Source organism: Agelaius phoeniceus, chromosome 4, assembly GCF_051311805.1.
Source record: "Agelaius phoeniceus isolate bAgePho1 chromosome 4, bAgePho1.hap1, whole genome shotgun sequence".
Taxonomy (NCBI): domain Eukaryota; kingdom Metazoa; phylum Chordata; class Aves; order Passeriformes; family Icteridae; genus Agelaius; species Agelaius phoeniceus.
The window spans coordinates 33,180,989-33,189,942 of NC_135268.1; the positions used below are offsets into that span (position 1 = coordinate 33,180,989).

At 34.7% G+C, this 8,954-nt stretch overlaps 1 protein-coding gene across 1 annotated transcript in view; it reads left to right on the forward strand.

Moving 5' to 3' along the window:
- The window catches only part of GRIA2 (glutamate ionotropic receptor AMPA type subunit 2), an 89,241-nt gene extending 87,955 nt beyond the window's left edge, over positions 1-1,286 (forward strand). The window contains exon 17 of the mRNA XM_054632621.2: positions 1-1,286. This exon is cut by the window's left edge and continues 1,572 nt beyond it. The gene's annotated coding sequence lies outside the window, so the exon portion shown is untranslated.
- Positions 1,287-8,954: the final 7,668 nt, after the last annotated feature.

An 8,954-nucleotide genomic window follows, 5' to 3' on the forward strand; every position in this document is an offset into this window, starting at 1 on the left:
TGTGTATTTAAAAAACAATAACTACTTAAAAAGCAAAAAGGAATCCTAGGAGGAGTGCAATAATATTAATTTAAATGCTAATGCAAATCAAAGTAACATCGTGTTTCTCTAGCTTTCCCTGTAGAAACAATTCTGTACATTTGGTTGAAAAGCTTACATTTTTCTGCATTGTGGATACATTGCCTCATGCAGTATCGGTAAATCTCTTTTATTTTGGAATTAAATAAAAATTTAAATATGACTTGCAGTTTTAGTTGGAATCAATTTCTTAGACTCAAGTATAATGTTTGCTGAGCATTGGAGAAGGCAGAGCATTTATCAGAAACTTGAAGTCCCTTCTCGTGGTACAAACTCTGAGCCTGTTTCTGCAAGCATGTGAACACAGTGTATACTCTCAGTGTGGCCAGCAAAAGAGGTGTATACAGTGTTTTCAATGTCTGTCTTACCAATACTTCCCCCCAGCTGAACTAAATCATTTCTTGGCACATCTGTAATTCATAGGTGTTCTGTGCATTACTCCTCATCAGGAATGTTGGGGGATGCATTCGGATTTTTAATGTTCAATGCTAGAATGACCAAACTAAAATAATATTCATATGGTAATTTTTTTTTTTTTTTAATGTAGAAATGCATTACTGTATACAGTGGAAAGCTATTTATTGTACCTCTGGGCTCATTCCTCTAAAAAACATAGCATAAAAAAAATCTTTGTCAAGCCTGATGTATATAACTGAAATAATGTAAAGTTATATTTTCATGTTTTTATACTTAACAACATGATGGGAATACATAATGTATGAGTATTTCAATTCAGATAATATTGATTGGATAATACACATCTCAGTTAAAAAAACAGTAATAGTAGTTTAATATCCATGTTAAGAGTACATCAGTATATTGCTATATAAAGTATGTCTGTGTGCATTTAAGTGAAAAGTAGTCAAGAGTGATGAAAGCTGTCCAAGGGTTTTTTATTCCTTTTTTTATGAAAACTGTTATGGAGCAACCAAAATGTTTATGAACTCAAACTTGTGTAAATTTCCAAATGTCCTTTTACTGTAGCTTTTTGTTTACAGTACAGTATCTTATTTTCTGCTTTGTTAAATGAGTAACGGTACAGAGCTGGACATACACTTTCTAAGACATTAACGTTCTCGTTTTTTCATGTATACTTATATGACAGAAAATGCTTCTGATTTTATTTTTCAATCTAACACATGGCTTTTCTGGAGTGTTGTATAAACTTCAATCATACATAAAAAAATCTTCTTAAAAAAGGTAAAAGACCTTTAATGTCTGCTTAGTATTATTGAAATCTGGTTTCTTGTTTATTATCAATGTATTTTTCTAAGATTTTACATAGGTCAAACCTGTTTGTCCCCACAGACATGAAATTTCCTTGAAGAGTTTAGGAAGTTTCTTCTTTTCTTGAATGAAGTGTCAATGAAGAGTATAAATCTTCTCCCAGATCATCTTGTCACTCAAGGATAGATTTACTGCAGTTTTCCTTATTGTTAAATGAAGTAATGAAATTTTTTTCCCAACAATAAAATTGTATCTTTGGACTGTAACCTTCCTGATCATAGTTACAATGGCAGTGTGATAGGCTCATAAAGATAGGGGGTTAAGTATCGATTCAGTAACACTACCTAAAAAATTTTGAGTTTAAACCAGTACATTTTTAATTGAACTGATTGTTGATGTGTCCAAAGCAGAGAAAGAGCCTGAAAAATGGCAAGTACTTCAGGTGTCACTGGAAGAGATGTAGTACAGCACAGAGTTTATTGTAATGGCAGAGTGAAGAGATTGACCATGTGAAAGGTTCAACATTTTCATGTAACCATGTATTTCACCTGTTAACAGAGAGTGTTTCTGCAGAGTCAGCCTCCTCTTTGGCTGATTGATGTAGACAATATCTTTACATGAAACCTTGCACAAATAATTGTCTTTTAAAATTCAAATAGATAGTTTCAGCTATCCTTTGGTGCAGAGTTACAAGAATACAGCAGTCACCAGCAAAATAGAATCAGCAGCATCTGTTGTGCATGATATTCCTGGAGGCTGCTCAGATCTGTTTTCAAAGCTTATTATTTATTGTATATTTTCATTTAAGCTGTCCAGGGATCACAAAAATTTGCTGTGAGAGATCCATCAGGTCTAAAGTATCTTAGAAATGTATATTAAGCACTTAGGATGAAATTAAGCGACTTAGCTATGGACTTAATTTGGAATATTTTGCCTTACATCAATTTCTGTAGGTGGTAGAGAATACTATATGTCTGTGTGAGACACACAGAGAATTGAATAAAATATTTTTTTTTGTAAACAAGTGACAAAAAATGGAGCAAAGTAAGATAAAATATAAAAAAATCTGAGACTTATAGCTCTAACTGCCCTGCAGCTTTCATGTGTCATGAGGCCAGTCCCCAATCTTGTTAAGCATAGTACATTATGTGCTTTCTTTCTTTCTTTCTTTCTTTCTTTCTTTCTTTCTTTCTTTCTTTCTTTCTTTCTTTCTTTCTTTCTTTCTTTCTTTCTTTCTTTCTTTCTTTCTTTCTTTCTTTCTTTCTTTCTTTCTTTCTTTCTTTCTTTCTTTCTTTCTTTCTTTCTTTCTTTCTTTCTTTTTCTTTCTTTTTCTTTCTTTCTCTTTCTTTCTTTCTTTCTTTCTTTCTTTCTTTCTTTCTTTCTTTCTTTCTTTCTTTCTTTCTTTCTTTCTTTCTTTCTTTCTTTCTTTCTTTCTTTCTTTCTTTCTTTCTTTCTTTCTTTCTTTCTTTCTTTCTTTCTTTCTTTCTTTCTTTCTTTCTTTCTTTCTTTCTTTCTTTCTTTCTTTCTTTCTTCTCTTTCTCTTTCTCTTTCTCTTTCTCTCTCTCTCTCTCTCTCTTTCCTCTTGCCCCACTACATGCAATCAGTCTAATGCATACTTTTTTAGCTTGCTGGGCTGATAGGAAATTTAATTACTGTAAATAATTGATGTGGTAGTAATTAAAATGTTTATTATAGGTCATGTCATAAGTCTGTAGTACAGCAGCAGTGATGCTAAAGATAGGAAAGGTTATCTAAGCTAAATCCTTTATCCAAGTGGCATCCACTGAACTTGTTCTTTTGTCAGTCTCCTTTATACATCTCTTACTGCTAATGAAAATTTAGCTACCTCTGTAAACAGTTCAGTGCTTTACTTACCTCACTGATAAGAAAATTCTTTATACATAGAAGAAAAGCACTTAATTTCATGAAGTTGTCCAGTGAATGACTTTGTAGCATTTGCCCAAAGTTCTTCCTCCCTTTACACCTGCAACTCCCACCCAACAAGAAAGGACCATTATTTCATGCTGGTCATAGAGAAAAAGTTTACAAGTAATTTGTCATAATTTTTAGCAAATGCTAACTTTTTAAGGCTGACTCATCTGTGTTAAAAAAAGCATTTAATCCTACTAGTCTTCCAACTGCAGAATGAGATTTAAAATACGTGTTTAAATTGTGTTTAATTTATTTGCTTTAAATATTCCAAACCTGATTTTGAAAATGTTTCCTATTATAGAGCAGGAAAGGGCTGCTAAACTAGTGCCTAGACCAACCCATTGGAATTTTCTTTAACTAGTTCCTATCTGGAGGTCTGGGAAGCACAAATAAAGGGGTTCCAGTGGATCCCATGAGCTGTGCAGGACCATTCTGATTCCTTTGCCTCTTTCAATGCACTGAAGGCAAGCAGGTGGAAAAAGCTGAAATAGGACTTGGAGAAGTAGTTTTATGCCATTCTTCTGTCCCCCCTCAATCCTTTAAGGTGAAGGTCTCTTCAGAAGAGACACTGGAGAGGATTTATACCTGTTTTGTATAGATAGAAAGGATAGAAAATAACAAGTAGAATTTTTTTTCTAAGAACTCATTGTTTGTGCAGTTCTGAAATGATAATGTCATGTTTCAGTTTATGGTAAACATCTTAAAATTGGAGAGTAAAATCTCCTTCAGAGCCTTTACTGTTAGTAAGCATAGAATCATAGAAGACTGTGGGTTGGAAGGACCTGAAAGATCACCTTAAAATTCCAACTCCCCTGTTGAGGGCAGGGACACCTTCCTCCAGGCCAGGTTTCAAGATTCTTAGAGGGAGACAGCCCAGAGTACTTCTGGCATGTTGATGCTTTACTGAAGCATCAAGAGCATCTTGTTAAAAATGTACTGGAGTGCAGGCTATTATATAACAACTTTTAACCCAATTTTCAAGTTATGTTGTTACTGCCTACCCTTCAGCACCATATTTTTTGAGTTTAAAGAAAAATATAATTAGAGAGGCTGAGCTATAGTTCTTTCAATTAATAGTATGCATTACAAATACCATAGTATTTCTCAGTAGTTGCTTTCCTTATGAGTTTTACTATGAAAGACAAACACATTTTAGGTTACCACATACTCATAAAGAGCAGAATATCAACTGAAATTTTTTTCCTGATTTTCAGTGAGAAGATTATTTTATATTGTCACAATGACTAAAGACACAATAATACAAATAACGTGATTTTTACTTAACTGTTTCCCTTTCTGTTTCTTACTGTTGTTTTTAATGATTTCACAAGATTGTTAGATTATTATTTTCGTAAATTTGGAACTAAGTGTCTTGGCAACTTATCCAAGATACCTGTAGGTGGAATTCTTCATTCAGCTTCAGCTACTTTGTGTGAATAGATGGGCAGAGATGCTAATATACAGAAATTAGGATGGTGGGTGTTCCAGTGTATGTGTGTGTATACATATCCCTACACAATGCAATAGTAAAACTAGTGCTGATTTTGATAAGGCCATAGTCAAGAGCAATGATAACCACAGCAATAATTCCTATTAGGGCCAGTAGCAACAGGAAGGTTCATAAGCAAGTGCCTTACCACCTCTTGTTTGAATAAATATGGAATTTTGCATTTCCATAGAACAACATGAGTCCCCATGGGACTCAATCAACAGCAAATCCTATAACTTCAAAATCTGGGGTCACTCCTGTAATCGATCTCACTGATGGGATTCAGTTCCACTGAACTCCTGTGAGATAAACAGGCTCTTCCTCATTACCTTTGGCCTACACAGAAAGGCTATTGCATGTGTCATTGCCTCTCACTTCAGTAGCAAGCTTGATGGGTTTGTGTACATGCATGTAGATGCTTAGTTTCTCAAATTGCAGTCTTTGCTATTTAAAAATCAAAATGGTTGATCCGAGAGGCTCAGGTTTAGTTAAATCTAACATTACATGCACAAACAAAACAGTGCTCTTTTCAGCTGTTACTTGATTTTCTAAACCAAAACCTCTATAAGACCTAATGCCTCAAAACCAAAATGCTGGGCATTGACAGGGCTGGATACTACACTACCTACTTTGAACATTGTGCAATAAAATATACTGCTATGGTGCTGGGGCAGCATTCTGTCCACCTTTTATATTGTTTTGTTGGGTTTTTTTTCTTTTTACTTACATAGACAAATGAGCAGTATAAGCTGTAGGAAATAACTCTCATGAAGTAGGCTTGACAGACAATTTATAGGCAATTTTTTTGATTGGTTTTATCTGTGGCATTACCGCATTTTTTAAATCTGCACCTTCTGAATGTATTAGAAAAATGTGATAAACTGTTTTTATAAAGCCATAATTCTCAATGAAAGCAGGATTCTGCTTGACATGTTTTCTTTATCCTGATGGGTATACTTGCCTAAGGTACTTGTTTATTCTAGGAGACTTAAAAATATATAAGTTTTTTTAATCATTATGGATCCAAAATTATACTGGCACATGTTCATCACTTCTGCTTAATCCACCTTATAAGCTGCCTTCTATAGGAGATCTTTGTCCTTTTATGCTTGTAATTTACTTTTTGATCTTTTGTCATTGGAGAGATTTTAGCATATTGAGGAAAAAAAAGTAGCATTGCATACCCTGCTTGCTGATGTAAGATGCTGCCCAAGTCCTTCAAAGTGATTCAGCTGATAAGTACATCCCGTGATTCACACCTCCTAAAGCATCTTTCTCAAACAGCAGGGACAAAGACTGCTCTGAGGAGACCCAAGTCATTAATATGCTTCAGTCAGACCCTGCCTTGCTGGAGTCCAGGGAATCTGGGGTGTCAGGACCAAGCCTGAGCCTCCCACCTGTCTGTGTGCAGTCACACATTGATGTCCCCAGGCATCACCACACTTGGCACTCATGCTAGCAAAACAGAATTGTTAGCATGGTCGTGATGCAAAAACTACTTCTGTGCTGTCAACATGATGCCAGAGTGGGGAGGAGAGAACTGTCCCCCTCCTTCCCCTGTCTGAAAAGCTTTTTTCCTTCCCTGAACTACAGTCATCCATCATCCAGTCATCCATATTTAGCAAATTCAGAATGTAACTTTAGAAAAAAAAATGGTTTAATATAAAATAATCATGTGCTTTTTAGCATAGAGGAAACTTGGCATTTACCCTCAAGGGAAATAAGCACAGCCATCTTGGCTGGCTAAACAATTTCATGGAGATTTTTCTCATAGGGAAAAAAATTCATTGCTTTATGAATTGTGACACCATATATTGTCATAAAACGTGGGCTTCCCAATAGACAGGATCATGAGATTGTGGAATTTTTTTTCTTTTTTTTTGTAAGATGCTAGTTAAGATTATATTATGTGGAGAACCTTTCTTATGCATGTTGTAATATACTGTGTAAATATGGGTCTGCCAAGTGGTTTTTCTGTGGTGTCATAATGTGTGTGTGTGTGTATATATATATATATATATATACACACTCATACAAATAGTAAAATTAAAGGGGTATTTTTACTTTTTTAAAGGCTATCCTCTCATCACTTACACAAACCTAAGTTAGGAGCAATACAAATTATTGCAGGGTGAAACAAAATTGCTCAATGTGACAATATTACCTGACCTATACTACATTTTTTTTCTCTCTTTATAAAATATCTGCAGGAAAAAAAAAAAAACAGTGTCTTCCTAGAAGGAATAGGCAATAAAACAGATGGTAAGAGAATGCAAACCAAGCCTCCATGTGACTATAAGGTGGGATTTTGAAGCCATGATTTAAAACTACAATGCTGAATTAGAACTTAAATTCTAATTTAAGTTAGAAGATTAGAAGTTCAGTAGATTTTTGTGGTGTAATTGAACCAGGAATGTGTCATAATGAGTGTAGACACTGGATATAGCCTTTGGCATTTAAAGCTTAGTCCTACCCAGCTTCCAGGTATTCTCTATTTTAGGCTACTTTGTGAAATTTTTACAGGCAGACCTACTGCTTAGCTAAATCTAGATCCCATTCTGGCTACTGGCATCAATTCAGTTTTTGGGGTATCAAATCTGAGGGTTAACTAATTTCTTCCCAAATGCAGTGTCTGTATTTATTTTCAATTGCCTTGCTTTATGTTTTAGTAGCAATATTTCAACAGCTAATTATTTTTCTTTACTTTTTCAGGGTTTGGGGTTTTTTTAAAGCTTTTAACTAAAACTGGTTTAAAAAGTGTTGGGAAGTGTTGCCTTCCTGTACACTAAAGGAAAATCTGATTTATCAGTCCAGCCAGTATTTTTTTCTTTGAGACGCTGGCTATTTTATACTGAAAACACATGTAAGACTTCAGGCAATAGCAGAATAGAAAAATACAAGGAATTGTTGCTAGAGGACTTAGGTGAGATTTCATTTATTCTAGTTTTTCTGGAAAAAAAAAAAAGAAAATTAGTTTTCTTTATAACTTCCTTCAGCTATTACATGCTCTGATGACATTGGCTGGCAACCTGGGTACCTTGGAAAACATTCCCATGTTCATGTAGATAGATGGTAGTACTGCCCAATGTATTAATAGATGTCTTCTGTCTGACTTCATTTCATTGTGGATGTGATTGTTCACTTGTTTTGTACAGTTCTGGTTTTGGTGCAGCTACAGATACAGAGATCAGTAGATTAAAAAAAAGTAAATACAAAAATACTCTTCTTAAAAGAATAGTGCAGAATGGCAGAGCACTGCTGAAGACTCTGCAGAAAGATACTTGAGAAAAAGAAGTTATTTTTAAAAAACTGACTTGCTTCTAAGCATCCCTTAATGAGGGAGAAAAATAAGTGGCTTCTGTGTCCTGCAACTGTATTCCCGTGAGGAGAAAATCCTATTCTAAAGGTCAAGAGTATACAGAGGTATTTTTGCAGAATCACCTTGAAGTGACTGAATTCTATTTAAAAATAGTATTGAGAATGCAATGAAATGCACAAAAGATACTTTTTCTTTAAAGTAATTGTCATGAATTTTTTCCTTTCAGTTACATCATCAAACCTAGCACTGTCAGGGGGTTTATTTTGGATCAGTACAAAATGCACATGAGTTAAAGCACCATGTCCTCCTCCTGCAGAATTCCATCACCATTACATCCCATTTGCAATCTCTAGTATGAACAGATCATCTACGGTCAATGTCCTCATCAAAGGCCTCACCTTAAAGAGCTTAACTCATGTTTTATGTCAGACTCTGAAGAATTAATCATATACATAAGTGCTGTCATTGAAGTGCCTGCAAAAGAATTGGTTTTGATAGCAGACTATGAGATAGACTATGAGACTTCTCATCACAAAGTGTCACCAAATCACGTAGACTCCTTTCCCTGCCTGGTCATTGGAAATGGTATGCCGCTACTACTTTATTTTAATGTGACTTTTCATCCATTATTGTCTTTCTGTCTGAAACGTCCTCCATGCTGTTTTTCCTCCCTCTTAGGAACAAAATGGTGATGAATAGGATACCCCAAACATATTTCTGAAACCCTCTGCAGATACTGTCACTTTTATTTATAGGTGCTTGGCTGTTTCTCATCCTAATTCCTCTGAGATCTTTATGACTGATAATATTTAAGTCTTCCATATTTTGTATATATGTCTTTTTGTTGGAAACCTGTTTTATAACCTTTTAGCATTTCCTCAGTTGTCCTTAACTACTGATTTAATGATG